Genomic DNA, 18,206 nt, shown 5'->3' with positions numbered 1-18,206 from the left:
TTCAGAATGTAATTTTATATTACCAAAATAAAACTATTATTTAAACTTCTATGGGAAAAGTTTTAAATGATATATTATGGTTTTTTGAAAAATAGGTAATCTAATGTAGTAAAAATTCAAATGTCATAAAGGAAATAGGAGTAAAAACCAAGTCTCCTCTCCCTTACCCCTAATTCTCTGGTTATATTTCCAGAGGCAGCCACTGTTACCACTGTCTTATATTTCTAGGTGTAGCATTGCCAGGTCAAAAAAAAGTAAATGCATGTGAAAATTTGTATCATTTTTAGATTGTCCTCCAAAGAGAATGGACCAATTTACTCTCCTACCACTGTCAGTTCCTCCATCAGCATCAGGGCATTAATAGATTTTTTGAATTTTTCTGATCTTATAAGTGTCAACAGGATCTCATTAAACTTTGAATTTCATTTTACTTGTTAGGATATGACTGAGCATCTTATCATTTATTTATGAATTATTTATATTTCCTTTATTACAAAGTACTCAAATAATTTGCCCATTTTTCTATTTAAATAATTACTTTTAAGTAATGAACTATGTTTTAAAATAGTAATGATAAACTGTATTAACTCTTTATATATTAAGGAATCTAAAGTTGGTTTTGGTGGGGGAGAGGGGTTTTTCCTTATTAGTCATTTGTGATTGATTTTGATATGGTATTCTTTTTTTTTTTTTGTCTTGCAGAAATTTAAGAAGTATTTTTTGGTTGAATCTATGAATAAGGTAGAAACCTATTGCAGTTGTTCAAGTAGGAGGGCCTGCTGGCTTGGGCTGGAGTGACGATGTCAGTGGATGTGGTGATGAGTGGTAGGTTTGCGAGTACAAGAATTGTGAAGATAGAGCTTGGCAGATACAGCAAATATGGCGGCGGGGCTGGGGTGGGGTGAATATGGTGAGGGGAAGAGATGTTGACTCTGAGGCTTTGGCCTGAGTAACTGGATGGACAGTGATGCTGCATACTGAGACGGACAAGATTGTATGGAGAGCCGGTCTCTAACCAGTTTTGGAAACATGCTTTCACATGCCTCGTTTCGTAACATGATACACATTCAAGTCTTGTCCGTTCATCGTCCTCTGAGGTTCTTCCCGTCAAAGTGAAATGCTGAGTCAAACTATATACTTGGCGAGTCTGAAACAGTCATCACCGTGCTGCATATTTTCACAGGTACTGACTTAGAGACCCAGAGCACTAACATAATACCTGCGATGTCATCGCCTCACCCAGTGTCTGCTTGTCCTTTCCGCTGGGGACCTCAGCACACACTGTGCAATACGTACATACAAACATACACACATACATAGACATACTCTGTGTCTCGGGTTGATTTAAATGTGTTTGACTGGTTTTCCCTGAATTCACAGGCATTTAACCAACAAGTCGAGTCAGTTTAGCAACTTGGCCGGTAACCCAATAGCAAAATAAAACAAAACAAAACAAAAATCAAAATCAGACTGGTTTGGGCATGTCCAGAGGGCCATGGCCTGTGAGCTCAGTTGATGGGGGCAGGGTAGAGGGTTGGTTTTTTTCAGAGACTTTGAAAACATAAAAATTCCACATGGATGATTAACACTTCTATGCCACATGATGGGTGTCAGCATACAATGGGAAGAAAATGTCATTGAAAGGAAGAAAACAGAACAATCTCCTCTGGGAATTTAAGCCAATCTCAAGGAAATCTCTGAGAGTCTTTTAATTTGTCTTTTTCATGTATCACTCTGACAGTAAAATTAGTGCATGGCATTATTAGACACAAGAAAGAGCAGCCGCCAACTAAGAATCGGATTCAAGTTCATTTACCTGAAAGAGTAACAGAGAGTTCAAGGTTGCATGACTCTTAAGTATAGGTGTTCAGGGCCCAAAGGAAGAAGTGAAACTGGGAACCTTCACAGAGGGCAGGGGACTAGACTTAGGGAGGAAAAGACAAGCGAGTGCAGCCAGGCAGAGAAGAAGCGTGGGGAGGCGCAGGAAATAGGTAAGGTTTTAGAAATGTGCCTGATGCTCAAAGATCAAAGAGATGGGCTTGGCTGGAACACAGAATGCACGTGCATGTGCCACAGGTGATGAGGTTGGAGATGGACCTTGATTAACAGGCCAACTGCCTATCGAGAAAGATTAGAGCGAGAGTTTTAGATTGAAGAGCTCCAAAGGTTAGGGCAAGAGATTTATTTATTTATTTACTTACTTACTTACTTACTTACGGGATGGGGGAAGGGCAGAAGGAGAGAGAGAATTTCAAGCGACTCCTTGCTGAGTCCAGTGCCCGACATGGGGTTCGATCTCACATCCCTGAGATCATGACCTGAGCCAAAATCGAGTGTCAGATGCTTAACTAACTAAGCTACACAGGTAACCCAGGGCAAGAGTTTTAGAATGAAGAGCTTCTGTGTTTAGGTGAGAGGGGAAACCAAGGAAGAGAAGGTCTCCAAGGAAAACAGCTCCCCAAAAACTTTTGTTTGGGGGGAGACTATAATCCTTTAAATTGATCATGTAAAAACAGACCAAAAAAAAAAAAAAAAAAAAACCCAGTTTCGAAGCAACTCCACATTGGGTAGGAAAAGAAAGGAGAGCCATTCAAAGGAAGGAAAACCACTCAAGATTATTCTGGTTATGGAGAATGGCAATGATCTTGAGTGGTTTCATCATAACCAAGGAGAACATCGGGGATCAACAGTAATGTGATTGGACCTGAGGTCACCAACTCCAGATGGTGAGGACAGAGCCATTCCAGTTATTTCAATCACTTTGAAACCAGTGTCAGGAAGGATGAACTAGTACACCAAGTTTAGGGTCTACAAAGGTGTCATGGGTTGGTCCTCCAGAAGGAGATTCCGAGATGGAGTCTGGGGGACAAGCTATGTCTGACACCTGTTCCAAGGAGAAAAAAATCGGGTCAGGTGGAAGGGAAGGGAGAAGTTGAAATGCAATGTAGACCCATCAAAACCTTGGCGTTGGCCACCCTGACAGGTGGCTCTGGAGTGAATGCCGCCCATTAGAGTTGTCTTACATTGAGCCAAAATGACAGGGACTTTATTGTCACATTACTCATCACTGGCTGGGAGCTGCCCAGGAAGGGTGTGACACCAAGTGAGGTAAGGTGACCTTCTGTGCTGGGGACAGACTCTAACAGAAGCTGCTTGCTGACTCTGCTTCCCACATCTGGGCATCAAGTCCTTCCTTGAAGTGGTAGAAGGAGGCTTTGACTCTCCCTGTTTAGCACAAAGGGGTGACCAAGCTCAAACTCACATTAATGAGAATATACTTCTCTTTTGTGCATATAATAAAGTCAGTAATGCCCGGGATCATTGAGTGCAACAGTCAAGAAAGAATCTTTGAGCCATTCCACGGTGCAACTTAGTCAGTTTAAGTAGCACGGAAAGAGGAACCAGGGGGCAGAAAGAGTGGTACTTCCCCTGTACGAAGCTGGTGGACATCTGCTTGGTGATCAAGGGCGAGGGGACATGCGCGGAGTATTAGATCGTAAATGTTTCTTCCAATTTCTACTCATAAAACCACTGCTGCGAGACTTCTCTGGGACTTATCATTCAGTTTGACATTAACTATGGAGAAGACATACAGGATGTCATGAGATCCTTTAAGAATGTAGCAACCAGCACCTACTTCACCCTTATGGAAAATTACACAGGTTATAGGTCAGCCTTTTGGGCTAAAGGTGAACATCTTTCTGCTTCTAAGACTAATGCTTACTTTGATGAGTGTGTCTGCTTATTCACCTTAAGAAAGGAAATCATTGCATTGATCACTGGTTGAAAATGGAGGTCCCAATACAAGAGTCAGCATCCACCAGCCCCATCCCTCTGCAGCCAGAATCCTCCTCCAGATGGTAAGTGGTGGGCTCCTAGGCAGGCAGTCCTGACAGAAGAGTTTGGTATAATGAAAATAAGATTTGGTCTTTGTCCCTGGTTTCTGGCACAGAGCTTCAGAAACCTTTGGAATTTCCTGAGAGCTCGGTGTGCCCTTGCTATGCTCATGACGTGACTGGGGTAGGTGTGGGAGCTAGACAGCTCCAGAATGGGGGCTGCCACTGGAAAACGCAAGCAGAGGATTAGACAGTTAGAACTTTGAGCTGGGGAGGGGAGAAGGGCTCACTGACGATCACCAATAATCAATGACGTAATCGATTGTGCCTACAGAGGAAAACCTTGATTTAAAAAACTCTGAACACAAAGGTGTAGAGGATCTTCCTGGATGGTGAGCAATTTACATAACAGCTGGGAGGCATCTCCCAACTCTACAGGGACAGAAGCTCCTGCACTCTGGACCCCTCTAGACTTCACCCCGTGTACCCCATTCACCTGGTTGCTTACTGGAATCCTTTATACTAAAATGGTAATTACAAGTCTAGTACTTCCCTGAGCTCTGTGAGTTGTTCTAGTACATTAGCAAACATGAGGGGGGATTTTGAGAAACCCTGAATTTGTAGCTGAGTTGGACATAAATTCAAGTGGGCCCCCCAAGACCTCAAGCTGGTGTCTGAAGTGGAAGCAGTCTTGTAGGACCGAGCCCTTCTTAATGTGTGGGGTCTGTGCTAACTCTAGGTGTCAGAAATGACTTGTAGGACACTCAGCTGGTGTTGGGAAACACAAAGGGCCAGAGGAAGAGCGAGGTGATGTAGACGACGACGGAGGGGGAACCGAGTGGGGCACCATCGTTCTGAAATCCTATGCTTGTAATGCAATGGAGGGGAAGAAGCCATTTTGATGAAGTCCTACACTTACTACTTAAGTAAGAGAGCTGCCCACATCCAGTGTCCACTGGCCCCTGGTGCTAAGCCAGGAGGTGATCAGGAGAGGAAGAGGAAGTTTCCTGGCTGTCTTGATGGGAAGAGGGAATGAATTTAGGTAGAGAGGAGGCTGAAGGGAACAAAATGTCCACAGTCTGTGGATTTGCTTTCCAGTATGGACCCCCTTGGGTGGGCATACCCCTCCTGCTCTCGGTGTCCATGGGTTGGGAGGGGCTGACCTCGTCACAGGGTTCCTGATCGAAGCCAAAGACTGGTTCAGAGCGGGGCCACTACCTATGCTCGGCGAATCAGAATCAGGAAGTCTCAAGCCAGAAATGTTGCTCACACTACTGGGGGCGATACGCTCTCCTTGACTCGGGGCTTGCTAAGTTAGGAAGACACAAGCCTAAAATTGTGGGTGTCTTGACTCCAGCAGAGGTAAGCTTAACCTACCGAAGAGTAAAACCAGCAGAGAGGAAAGAGGAGTGGAGAGGTGTGTTTGTGTGTGAGGGGGAGACAGGCAGGGAGAGACAGAGACATGAAGAAGTATAGAGAGACACACCGAGAGACACGGATGGCCCCTCTGCAAGGGTTTGTGTGAGGGTAGTTTGTCCTAGGAAGTAACCCCCAGGCAAGAGCAAGCAACTAAGAAGACTGAAATCAGGGAGAAGGCAGAACCAACTGGAAGCTGTTCTACTGGTCATATTCGTGACCAACTGAGGCTGATCCCGCTGTGAGCTTCTAAGCAGCCACACTGACCACCTTGGAGTCATTTATAAGGTGGGAGCATTTATCCAGGCTCCAGTTTCCCGCTGGATCAAAGGATGGCCCATGAGGGGTTAACTTCTCTTCCCCACCTTTCTTCGGACTCTGGAGAAGCAGAAGCAGGAGCTAGCTAGCTGGTTGGTCAACAGATGGACAGATTTGGTTTAAGGAGCCAGCTCACGGCACTGTAGAGACTTAGCGGATCTGAAAGCTGGTGAGGTAGGCTGGCGTGGAGACTTGGGAAGGGGGCCCCTACAGGACCACCAGCTGGCAGAACTCCCTCTTAAACGGAGCAGAGTCCGCCTTTTTCCCCTGAAGCTTTCAGCGGACTGGAGGAGCGTCACCCCCATTAGGGAGAACGATGAGCTTTCCTCAAAGTCCACTGCTTCCCATGTTCCTTGCATCAGACAACACCTTCATGGAAACATTCGGAATAACGTTTGATCATGTATCAGGGACTATGGTGTCGCACCAAACTGACATAGAAAATGACCCCTGGCACGGCCCACGCTTTCAGGTTGCACATACCTGAGTGCTAAGGAGACATATTCAGAGCAGAAAACGAGAAGCGCTGGGGGGAGCTGAGGCAGGGGCTGCCAGTTCTCAGCTGCGGGAAGCCAGCTGGTTTCTGGGGCAATGGCTGCGGAGGTCATGGACAGCTGCGATGTCGGGCCAAGTTCATGAGGCCTCCCGGATAACCGCACAGGATGCTTTCTTTTTCACCACTGAAGGATAAAAAAAAAGGTGTTCGAACTGAAATAAATAGCTCCCTTTGTCTAACTTTACATTTAGAAACTAAAAGGTAGCCTGTATACCAACAGTTGTTCCATAAAATAAGGGAAATAACTGCGCATTTTCTAATGACATTTTTGAGAAAAAACAATCAGTTATTTTTAGTAAAACTGGGTTACCCCTTAAAAAAAAAAAAAAACACAACACTGAAATTTTAACCAGTTAGCTTTACTCATTTGATGTGATGTGAGGAAAAAAAAATATGTTTCCCTCAGCAAATATTCTCCCAAATTGGATGGATGGGAAAAAACAAAACCAAAACTTCTTACTTTTACAATTAAAAGGCATCAACTTCTTTCCTAGAGATAGAGGAAATTCCAGAATTCTTGGGATTATCTCCCCTAGGACGGGGAAGCGAACCCTCTCTAGAAACTCCAAGTGGCTCTAGCCTATGCTGATGAAGCTTTGGTATAGATACAGGTTCACTAATCCCTCATCCGAAATCCTATTTTGAGGGATGGAGGGGATTTTTTTTTTTTTTAAAGATTTTATTTACTTGAGAGAGAGAGAGAGCGCACGTGAGGGAGAGAATGTCCAAGCAGACTCCTGCTGAGCATGGAGCCCAACATGGGGCTTGATTTTGGGACCCACTGGACCTGAGCTGAAACCAAGGGTTGGATGCTCAAAGGACTGAGCCAACCACGAGCCCCAGGACAGAGGGGATTTATTTAGGCTTTTCAATAAACTCAGCCAATCTGTAAAATCAAAGATGCTTAAGATTTATGTAACACATGATGTTTTTCGTTTTTTGGGAGGGTTTTTTGTTTTGTCTTTAAGGAAGGAGATCATTTAAAAATATTTAGTGCTTGATTCTACTTACATGAGGTACCTAGAATAGTCAAATTCACAGAGACACACAGTTGAATGGTGGGTGCCAGGTTGCTCCCTAGTGGGAGGGAGAAATGCAGAGTTACTGGTTAATGGGTATACAGGGTCTGGGCTGATGAAAATGTCGTGGGGGTGGATGGTGGTGATGGTTGAAGAACCATCCACCAATGTACTTACTGCCACTAAATTGTATACCTAGAAATGATTAATATGTAAATTTTATGTCATCTATATTTTCCCACAATAAAAGAAATATTTACTGCAGAAACTTAGCCATAATGAGTGAGCAAGGGGTTAAACCACCTCCTTGGTGATGACCAGACAGTGAACTTGGTGATTAGGCCTGACTATAAAAATCAACAGTTTCAAGGAGTATTGCCGTGGCTTGCATGATAAAATAGAAATCCATTTTCTGACTTGCAGACAGAATAACTAAGAATGTGATTAAGAGAATGCTTTCAAGGGCAAGAGGTCAAAAATTTGGCCTGTGCCCTATGTTAGCAGTGGGAAGCATAGGGCAGGAAAAGAATTCTTCTCACGAGCAGGAATTCACTACAATTTTTCTTTAAAAGCCACTTTAAAAAAAATAATGGATAGTCATGATCTAATGAAAAAAAATACTGGGTTTTGTTTTTGTTGTTATAGGTACAATCCACAAAAAATACATTCCTTGATTTTATTAATTGTCACCCCTCCCCTATGTGTTATCATTTGATTAATATACACTGATTCTTTTAACTACCAATGTATTGTGTTTCTTCTTCAAGTAAACTCTACACCCAATGTGGGGCTCATACCCTGACCCTGAGATCAAGTGTCTTGTGTCTACCCACTGAGCCAGCCAGGTGCCCCACTACCAATGTACTTTTTAATGAGAGCCTTCTTAAATCAGGGGCCCCTGGGTGGCCTAGTTAGTTAAGCATCCAACTCTTGATTTCACCTCAAGTCATAATCTCAGGATTTTAGGATTGGCCCCACGTTGGCCCTGCACTCAGCGTAAAATCTGCTTGGGATTCTCTCTCTCTCTGCTTGCCTGCTCTCACTCTCTCTCTCTCAAAATAAATAAAATATACATATATTTTAAAAGCCTTTTTTAACCAAAAAAATATGAAATTCCTAAACATGGGCCTACCTAAATGGGAAAGTTTATATTGCACTTGCTCTGATAATTGATTTTATTTTATTTTTTAAAAAGTATTTTATTTATTTATTTGAGAAAGAGAGAGAGATTGAGCAAGCATGAGCAGTGCGGAGGGGCAAATAGAGAGGGAGAAGCACGGGGCTTGAACCCAGGACCCGGGATCATGACCTGAGCCGAAGGCAGATGCTTAACTGACTGAGCCACCCAGGTGCCCCTGATAATTTATTTTAATTTGGCAACTCCTACATGGCAAGTTAATGAGTTATTAATTTATACCTACAGTAGCCAAATATAAAAGTTATAAAATAGCTAAGCAAACTGAAAATAAATGTTATTTATATAGAAATATCTACATGACAATTACATGACATAATACATGAAAAGTTATTAACACAGAATCTAAAACATAGTGTTACAAGTGAAAGTTTTTTTTTTAAAGATTTTTATTTATTTATTTGACAGACAGAGATCACAAGTAGGCAGAGAGGCAGGCAGAGAGAGAGAGAGAGGAGGAAGCAGGCTCCCCACTGAGCAGAGAGCCAGATGTGGGGCTCGATCCCAGGACTCTGGGATCACGACCCGAGCCAAAGGCAGAGGCTTTAACCCACTGAGCCACCCAGGCGCCCTGTGAAAGTTGTTTTCTGTTGACAAATATTGATATCATTAACTTGCTTCATTTTAAGAAGGATTCATGTAAATCCTTACTGTATTTTCCCTAGGTAAAAGTCATCTTCCTAGGCTGTATGGGGAACAGAAAGTTGAAGGAGATACATAGAGCATTAAGAGAAACATCACTTCTTCTAGGGTCACAGAAAAAACAAAGAAGGTAAGTAACGAAGTACGTGGCAGAAGGGAGGGTCCCCAAGAGTTAGGGAGATTCAGACAGGTCAGGAGAATTTCCACAGAGGAAGAGGCCTTTTTCCTGGACCTTGAGCGATAGATAGGATTTCCCCTGGTGAATGTGAGAGAGGGTGGTGAGGTTCATTCTCGAAGGAGGGAGGAGGGAGAGCACAGAGGCAGACGGTGAGGAGTGAGCACAGAGAGAGCGTTATCAGGTATATTTGAACACAGGACGTGGCAGGAGAGCTCCTGGAGCTCAGCGTGGAAGGGCTGATCAGGAACAGAGCATAGAGATCTCTGAGGGAAAGGGACCCCTTGAAGGAGCCCGTACGTGAAAGAACATGGCTTGAAGAAGTTTGGGGATGACTGATCTACAAGCATTCTGCTTGTGCTGTGTTGCAATAAAGGAAATGGTCAGCTCTCATTTCACAGGGGTGGGCCTTGGTGTCCCTTCGGACTGAGCTAACCCTTGGTTTTCGGACTTGCAGTCCGGTACTTCTTGTGCACCGGCAGTACTTGGAACAATCTTGGCCTTGCTGCCATATCTGTACGGATCTGCAGGGGAGGTGTCCCCAGTGGCTCCTGGGTGGGCTCCCTGATGGACTTCTAGAAGCAGTTAGTAGGCTTAGTAGGATCCCTGTCCCTCTGCTGCCCCCCGAGAGCCCAGACCTCTGTTCTCCCAGCCTCTCCCAGTCGCGCAGCTCACCTCAGCGTTCTGGGTGGAGGGAGACAGAAGCGGGTCTCTCCACACAGCTCGGGAAGCCAGGCGTTCACTCAGATAGTTCTTCACTCCCCCCCACCCCACCGGGAGAAGTTGCCAGCCAGCTGGCACGGTCTCTCTTGTCACTGAGCTGTGCCACTTTGGAAGAGGAGCAATGTGGGTAAAAGAAAATTGTTCCTCTTACCATTTTCATGTGTCCAGTCCTGATTTTTTTTCTTCAATGATGTGCTGGAGCTTCTCTGCTGAACTCCTAGACTTCCCCAAAGCATTCTCATCCGTGGGCAGCTGTCAAAATCGGAGTTTCTCCCAAAGAAGACAGCAGAAGACTACTTCACCATGTTGCTGACATCGCTGCAAAGAATACAGATTAATTCTGGGAAGATTAATCTATCTTTATTCATTTGTACCTTGCAGAGAATTATTTTATTTATACTTTCTGACTATGTAAAATCTAAGCAATTGAAGGCATTTTCATTGGACGCAAATATTAAATTGATGGATATCAATGAGGGGTATCATTCATAGGATGCATAAATTCAGTCTTTTGAGGATTGGCCTAACCCAGGATGACAATGTGGAACTGAGCTTCTGTGCTGTTTCTGGAGGAAATTCCAAAAGTGGGGGCCCAAAGAACATTTTTGAAAAGAGACAGCACTACTTGAATTAAATACATGACCTCTTAAAGAATCTGCTTTGAAGTTCAGTCCTTTTTGGCTTTTCTCAAAAAAGACTTGGGAGGTACAGTCTAGCTGTGTGACCAGGAAGCCATTTAACAAGTCTGTTTTCTTTTTTCTTTTCTTTTCTTTTCTCTTTTCCTTCCTTCCTTCCTTCCTTCCTTCCTTCCTTCTTCCTTCCTTCCTCCTCTTTCCTTCTCTTTTTGATTTCATTTATTTATTTATTTGAGAGAGAATGGGGGGAAAGAGCAGAGGGAGAGGGACAAGCAGACTCTGTGCTGAGTGCAGAGCCCGATGTGGGGCTCCATCTCACGACTCTGAAATCATGCCCTGAGCTGAAATCAAGAGTCAGACACTTACTTGTCTGAGCCACCAAGGCACTGCTAACAAGTCTGTTTTCAAAACTGAGTTTCAGGGGCACCTGGATGACTCAGTGGGTTAAAGCCTCTGCCTTCAACTCAGGTCATGATTTCAGGGTCCTGGGATCGAGCCCCGCATCGGGCTCTGGGCTCAGCAAGAAGCCTGCTTCCTCCTCTCTCTCTCTCTCTGCCTGCCTCTCTGCCTACTCGTGATCTCTGTCTGTCAAATAAATAAATAAAATCTTTAAAAAAAATAAAAGGAAAACTGAGTTTTATTTTTTTCATTCGTCGAACGCTTGTAACGAGGCTGCTGGTGCTTACTGGTATCCAGCTACACAGCTAGCCTGCACCTCCCAAGTCCCCACTGTGTAGAGGTGGTCATGTAACTAGTCTTGGCCAGTAGAATGTGGTCCCTAATCTCTCCTTGGATTCTCTAAGAGCCCTTCTCCCTTGTCTGTTGGTTGGATGCAGAGAATCTTCTGAGTAGTCTAGGGCTCCAGAAGATGGAAGGATCCACGTAAGTGAAGCCTGAGTCGCTGAATGACCATGTGGAGCAGAGCTCTTTGCCCCACACCCGCCATCTTGGATTGTGACTTGTCCTTGGTAAGCCAGTTAGATTTGCCTATTGCATGTTATGGCCCTGAGCCTCTCCTGACTAATGTACATCATACCTCTGAGAATCTGGTAAAGTTCCTGGGACTTTCTAGGTGACAGGTATCTCGTGTCTAAACCCTGAATATCCAGAGCACTAGATACAGCTACTGTTTTCGAATTTATTTAAGATTAGTGTTGTGCTTTTGTAGCCCCCAGGGCTAAGCACTCCTCTTGATCCAGTTTCTGTTTCATTATCAGTGTCATTAAGTCTAACCACCTCTGCAGGAGATTTCTGTGAGGACAGTTAGCTGTGTCGCTGATAAGAAGCTTTGACTGTTCTGTGCTCCCCGCTTTAGTTTGCCACCCGCCTTCAACAGCTCTGTCAACAGGCCTTAGAGCTTCACTGCCTCTCTGCAAAGTGCCAGAATCTTTCCCACATTGTCTTGAATGTGTGCTTTGAAGATTGTCAGCTGTCAGCACCCAGGAGAGCCTGACCCACGGGGCTAGAACTTTCGATAACACAAACAGCCACTGAGTTCTCAGAGAACGAGAAATCTATTTTAATGTCAGCCTCAAGTTCCCTGTTTATGTCTTCAGGGAGAGATATGCACAAATTCATTCTGTTTGTGTTGTGGAATGAGCCAGAGTGCTAGTAATCTGACCAAAGTGAAGTGGCCAAATTCATGTGTATTAGGTTCAAAAACTCTCAGTAGGGATAGTAAGTGAGTACATTTCTCCGGTTGCTCAGACTCACCAAATGTGTATTTTTATGGTTCAGCTACGTAGATTCACCGGCTTAGCAGTAACATAAGGTGCGTGGAGGTCTGGATAATGTCTGTACATCTCCTGGAGGGGTTCTGAAGCAAAGACCATGTCTGTTAGATAACCCTATGTCAATGGGGAATGGGACTCTGGCAGTTACGGTGAATAAAAATGTGTTCTAATATTATCCCAATACTCTAGTCTTTTGCTTCTAACAAAAAATGTTTATGGTTGTATAAAAGAGTAGCCCGTGGGTTTGTATTCTGGCTGAGAAGAAATGTGTGAGAACCACTCATCTACTAGCCCTGGAATTTTTGAGATTTAACATTCAAATACCTTCGAAGGTAAACTCATCTGAATTGCTTGTTGCATTCTCACAACTATATCCCTTTTATAGGGACAACTGAATGACAGAGGTCAGGGCCTGAAGTCATCTAAGAGATGTTACAGTTTAATCTCCTCAAGGGACAGTCACATGCTTAATACTGCATAGAACTGGGAATAACGTGTGTTCTGAGTAAAACATTTTAAGAGACCTCCAAAGGAAGAGATATTGTGGATATTCACAAATATAGGCAAAATCATGCCTCTGAGGGATTACCTGGGTGGTTCAGCTGGTTAAGGGTCTGCTTTCTGCTCAGGTCATGATCCCAGGGTCCTGGGATCGAGCCCTGCATCACGCTCCCTGCTCAGTGGGGAGCCTGCTTCCCTCTCTCTCTCCACCCCCTACCTCATGCTTGCGTGCACGTGCACATGCAAATGTACGTGCATGTACTTTCTCTCAAATAAATAAAATCTTTTAAAAAATCATGTCTCTGAGGATTAAATTGATGCTAGGAGAAACATAATGCATATAAAGGATCTTTAGAGGCTATCAAGTGTTACATTAAATGATGGTGATCATTGCTTCTTTTACTACAAATGCTTATTGTGCATCTAGGATACATTGGCCACGGTACTTAGTTATTTAGATGCATCAGCAAACAATTCAAAGTCTATGCCATATATGTTTGAGTGTTGGACAAACAATATAGAATAGATTTCTAATATAAGGTCAGGAGATGACTGGTGACTGATGATGCTTCGAACAGAAAATAAAGCAAGGTAAATGTATAGAGAATTACAGGTACTGATATTTTGCATCAGATGGTCTCTATGGAGGTGACATTGATGGGGATCCTGAGAGATATGAAAAGGGTAAAGATAAGAAGTTGGTGGTGTTCGACCTCCAGATGTTATTTATAGCCACGGACTTGGATGAGATTATCTAGAAAGGGAATGTTGAGAGAAAACTAGATAAGAGAAGAAGGACACTGTGTGTGTGTGTGTGTGTGTGTGTGTGTGTGTGTACACACATGTTCCTATAGATTAGTAAGAGAAAGACATATAACCAGTAGAAAAATGATCAGGTGAAATAAATAGACATTTCTCATTAGAGGAAGCCTGAATGAGCAATAAACATATGACCATGTTCAAAATCAGTAATTTATTTTTTTAATAAATAGACATTTATTTATTATTTATTTGACAGAGAGAAATCACTGAATGAGAGAGAGGGAAGCAGGCTCCCCGCAGCAGCGAGCCCGATAGGACCCTGAGATCATGAAAAGATGTTAACCCACTGAGCCACCCAGGCGCCCCTCATCAGTAATTTAGACAAATGTAAATTTTAATCTGCAAAAGATCCCATTTTATACCCACCAGACTGGCATAAATCTAAAAATCTGACAATGCCAACTATTGACGAGTATATCACGGGCAATATCACTTACTGCTCGGGGGTGTATAAATTGGTAAACTGCTGTGGGGCAATTTAGGGGCAACTGGGTGTTTCCTAATAGACTTGCAGATGCACATACCCATTCATCTCCACTGCCACCCTCTAAAGTCGTGCTAGGTCTAGTCTGTCTCTGCAATAATGGAATCTAACTGTACTGAGCACAGATCCAAACTACACAACGGACACTGCATAAAGTCACCTGATAAAGGGAGTGACCTCTCTGTGGGTCGGACCTAGACGAGCCACCTCATCTAGGTCTAGAGGCAATGTACCAGCCTCTAAGTCTAGGACTCAGTTTTGGGGGCACTGGTACTTCCTTCCACAGGGGATGTGAGGTTCGAATAGGAGATGATATAGAATCTGGAAGTTGAAAGAAGCAAATGAGGTCTGGACAAGGAGAAGCTGGTGGCAGCAGAAGAGTCCAAGGAAATGCAGTCAAAGGAAATGCTGCTGAAAACAGCAGTTACAGGGGACAAAGAACAGAGAATATTCTGGAAAGGAGGGTGTTGCACATCCAAGGAGAACACACAGTCTGCTAGTGGCATTGAGTGTCTGAAAGTATATACTGGTTGCCTCAATCTTTCATTTTTTTTTTTTAAAGTTTATTTGTATTGATTTATTTAGGTAATCTCTACACCCAACATGGGGCTCGAACTCAGGACCCAGAGACCAAGAGTCATGTGCTCTTCCAACCGAGCCAGCCAGGTGCCCCTGAGTCTTTTATTTTTAATATCTAACCCACTGTGCTTAAATCTAGATCCGAAGTAAGTAGCTCCTTCCCTTATGTCAAGAACCACTACCTTAAAGAAACCATTCTACATTTTCCAAACCACTTTTGGGGGCACTAGAACTATTTGCTGGCTTCATGGTATTTCAAAAGGATTGTTTTATGAAGCTAATTCTTGCAACTGTATCTTTTATCACTGCTGCTGCTTTCAATTCATCTGACTGGAATCTGCTGCGGTGTCCTCCAATGAAACAAGGTCAGTCCGTGTGAAAATTTTTGTTCTAAACATTTCAAAGGGTCTATTCTTGCTTTGTCTGTGGGGGGATTGAAGTGTGGGGACCTGTGGGCTGGGTTTCATTTCTTTTCTTTATTTTTTTTTCCTTTTTCCTGTCATAGGTCAGAAACTGTAGTATTTTTTGCCTCTGAGCCAAAGAGAAAAAAGAAAAATGTGACATGACTTTGGCCCCACCTGTCCAATGAGTGGCAGGTCACTTCTGGGTCCCAAAGTCTATCTGGAGGGGCACCTGGGTGGCTCAGTGGGTTAAGCCAAAGTCTATCTGGTCATGTTCCTTTAAAGTGTCCTCTAGTCATGACTTTTTTTTTTCTTTGAGATAGACGGGAGATAACTGTGGGTAGGGGTGATGGTGGTAACAATGTTCTCAGGGCAGAGAAGTGGCTGGGGGCAGGATTCCCAACAGAAAACCTGGGCTGGACACCTTTGCAGCAGAGGTGGCTTTCAGAGGAGCAGAAGCACTCTTACGTGAATTCAGGTTAATTGCTGCTAAAATTATAATGGGTTTTCTTTCTCTCTCTCTCCCTCTCTCTTTGGGTACTCTTTATTGTCACAAGAAAAAAAACCTAGGAAATGCTACAAAAATACATTCTGTCAAAAAAGGAAGTCCTTTGCGCTTGTCCTCAGCAAGCCCTATGGTGGTGAGGTTTCTCTGTCAGCAGACTCAGACCTACCCAGTTTCTGAGCCAATATTTATGAAGGCAAGAGCATATCAGTCTCTTTCCTCACTTCCAACACCATCACTACCAGGTTGCGTTAAGAATTTGTTGGCCTTTGAAAGGCCTGGTACCTCCCGGGTGGAGTGCGGGCTCTGTTACGGGCTGAATTGTGTTCCCTCGAAATTTTCGTGTTGAAGCTGTAACCTCCATCCAGCGGCTCAGAATGTTACTATATTTGAAGATAGGGCTCTCAGAGATGTAATTAAGGCTGAATAAGGTCATTCTGGTGGGCCCTAATCCCACCTTAATGGGATGATTGGTGTCCTCGTAAGAACAGGAGATTAAGACACGGGAACTCACCGGGAAGACCATGTGAAGATACAGGGAGCAAACAGTCATCCACAAAGCAAGGAGGGAGAGATCCCTGAGGAAACCAATCCTGCTGACCCCTGGATCTAGGACTTCCAGCCTCCAGAACTGTTAAGACATAAATTTTTGTTGTTTCACACCACCCGGTACTTTGTTAGGGCAGTCCTAACAACAACAACAAAAAAATGCAAGCCCCACACATTCATTCTCGGTAGATACCAACTCTTCCTTCCTCCTCATTCAACAAGCCACTCTGAATGGACTTCTGCCAGGATCACTCTCTGTCCTGAAGCCCTCCCTTAAACTGGGGGTGGGCAAGCTTCTCCTGCTGAGTGCCAGATAGTAACTATGTTAGACCTGAAGTGCCAAGAGGCAAGCAAGAGAGAGTATTATGTAGTTGCTAATATAAATTTAAAACACAACACCTCTGCCTGTGGACCAGTGTTCCTAGCGGCATTATTCACAGCAGCCAAAAGGTGAAAACAACCCCTGTGTTCCCCAATAAGATAAATGGATAAACAAAGTGTGGTATATCCATACAACGGAATATTATGCAGCCTTTAGAGGAAGGAAAGTCTGACACGTGCTACAACATGGATAAATCTTGAAATAATATTTTAGGACTGTCACACGGCACTGCTAACGGACTTAATGCCACTGAACTGCACACACGAACACTGTCAAAATGGTAAATTTCATGTTAGGTGTCATTTGCTACCACAACCACCACAACAAAAAGGCTATTCCCCTGCCCCAAATGTAACCCATTTAAAAATATTAAATACACGGCTGGAGCTGGGGCACGGGTGGGGAGGAGGGGAGATGGACTGGCGCATAGACCCGAGCGTTCCTACTCCTGCCCTAAACTTCTGAGTTAGTGTCCTGCCTCCATCCTCTCTTTCCTAACAGTGAGCGAGAGGTGCACTGTAAACAGATCACCTGTAACTGGCAACGCTCTGGATGGTTCCCCTACACCAGGTGCTCTGGGTCTTTGTTTTGCGTTTCTCCGTCATCCTGTGCAGCTGGATGTTTGCAGACGTGTTTGTTGGCTTTGGAGTCTTGTCCATTGAGGCTATGGATGGAGATGTTTAAAGGCTTTGCTTGGGGAATGCGTCCTCCATGAGGACACAGACAAATTTAAAAATACGATTCTGGTTTTATTATAACAGGACCACACTTGAAACTTGAAATAAGAAAACAAAGCCGAGCACATTGCTTATAGAACGGCGAAGTGCTATGCTGGCTAGACTCAGTCTCTCCGTGCGGAGCACATGTTGACTTACATAGGGTTCTTGGGAACGTGAACTCTGGGTTCAGAGTCTTTCCAAGGCAAGAGGGGGTTGCCATCATCTGGAGAAGTGTGGTTGCTGGCTGAGTTTTTATCGATCGGTTGGGAATCAGTTATGTTTATTAAAGTGAGCCAATTTCTCACTGGCTTGTTTTCATAAGATAGGGGTTGAACTAATTGGTTAACTTGTAAAAGCAGGTTCACTGGGACAAGATGTCATTGATCAATTGAATGGATATAAAACAGGTTCTAGTGGTTACTTGTTATCATGGCTACAGAACCATCAGGTTTTCCCTAAATTGGTGGGAACTTTTCGATTTTCATGTTTAATCTGTGTAGCTATCTCTCCAGCCATTAAAACTCTTTGTTAATCTCCATGACAAAGACTGCCAATTGCCTACCTAATATCTATTCTCTCTTCCTTACTAATAGAGCCCTGTTTTTGTTTTTTGTCTTTTTTTAAGATTTTTATTTATTTATTTGACAGAGAGAGGTCACAAGTAGGCAGAGAGGCAGGCAGAGAGAGAGGAAGGGAAGCAGGCCCCCTGCTGAGCAGAGAGCCCGATGCGGGACTCGATCCCAGGACCCTGAGATCATGACCTGAGCCGAAGGCAGTGGCTTAACCCACTGAGCCACCCAGGCGCCCTGTTTTTTGGTTTTTTAAAAATATTTTATTTATTTGTTTATTTAGGGAAAGAGAGAGAGAGAGAGAGCATGCACACATGGGGCAAGGGCAGAGGGAGAAGCAGATTCCCCCCCACTGAGCAGGGAGCCCCATCCCAGACTTGATCTGTGGACCCTGGGATCCTGATCTGAGCCCAAGGCAGACTCTTAACTGCTGAGCTACCAGGGGCA

The 18,206-nt window shown here is 44.0% G+C and overlaps 1 long non-coding RNA gene across 11 annotated transcripts in view; it reads right to left on the bottom strand.

The window, feature by feature from the left end:
- The window catches only part of LOC101693900, a 56,269-nt gene that overhangs the window by 20,082 nt on the left and 17,981 nt on the right, over positions 1-18,206 (bottom strand). For 9 of the 11 annotated variants that reach the window (XR_001178464.2, XR_001178463.2, XR_001178465.2 and 6 more), the window contains 3 exons: positions 16,055-16,171; positions 10,032-10,198; positions 6,054-6,250 (listed from right to left, as the gene is read on the bottom strand). This is a non-coding gene — a long non-coding RNA (uncharacterized LOC101693900). Of the gene's footprint in view, positions 1-6,053; positions 6,251-7,137; positions 7,204-10,031; positions 10,199-12,228; positions 12,332-16,054; positions 16,172-18,206 lie in introns of all 11 variants that reach the window. The other 2 variants (XR_006607134.1, XR_006607130.1) reach the window with 2 other exon arrangements.

The sequence above is a fragment of the Mustela putorius genome, unplaced genomic scaffold (assembly GCF_011764305.1).
Source record: "Mustela putorius furo isolate JIRA1106 unplaced genomic scaffold, ASM1176430v1.1 tig00000551_pilon_pilon_pilon, whole genome shotgun sequence".
NCBI lineage: Eukaryota > Metazoa > Chordata > Mammalia > Carnivora > Mustelidae > Mustela > Mustela putorius.
This window is presented reverse-complemented; position numbering and strand designations above follow the sequence as displayed.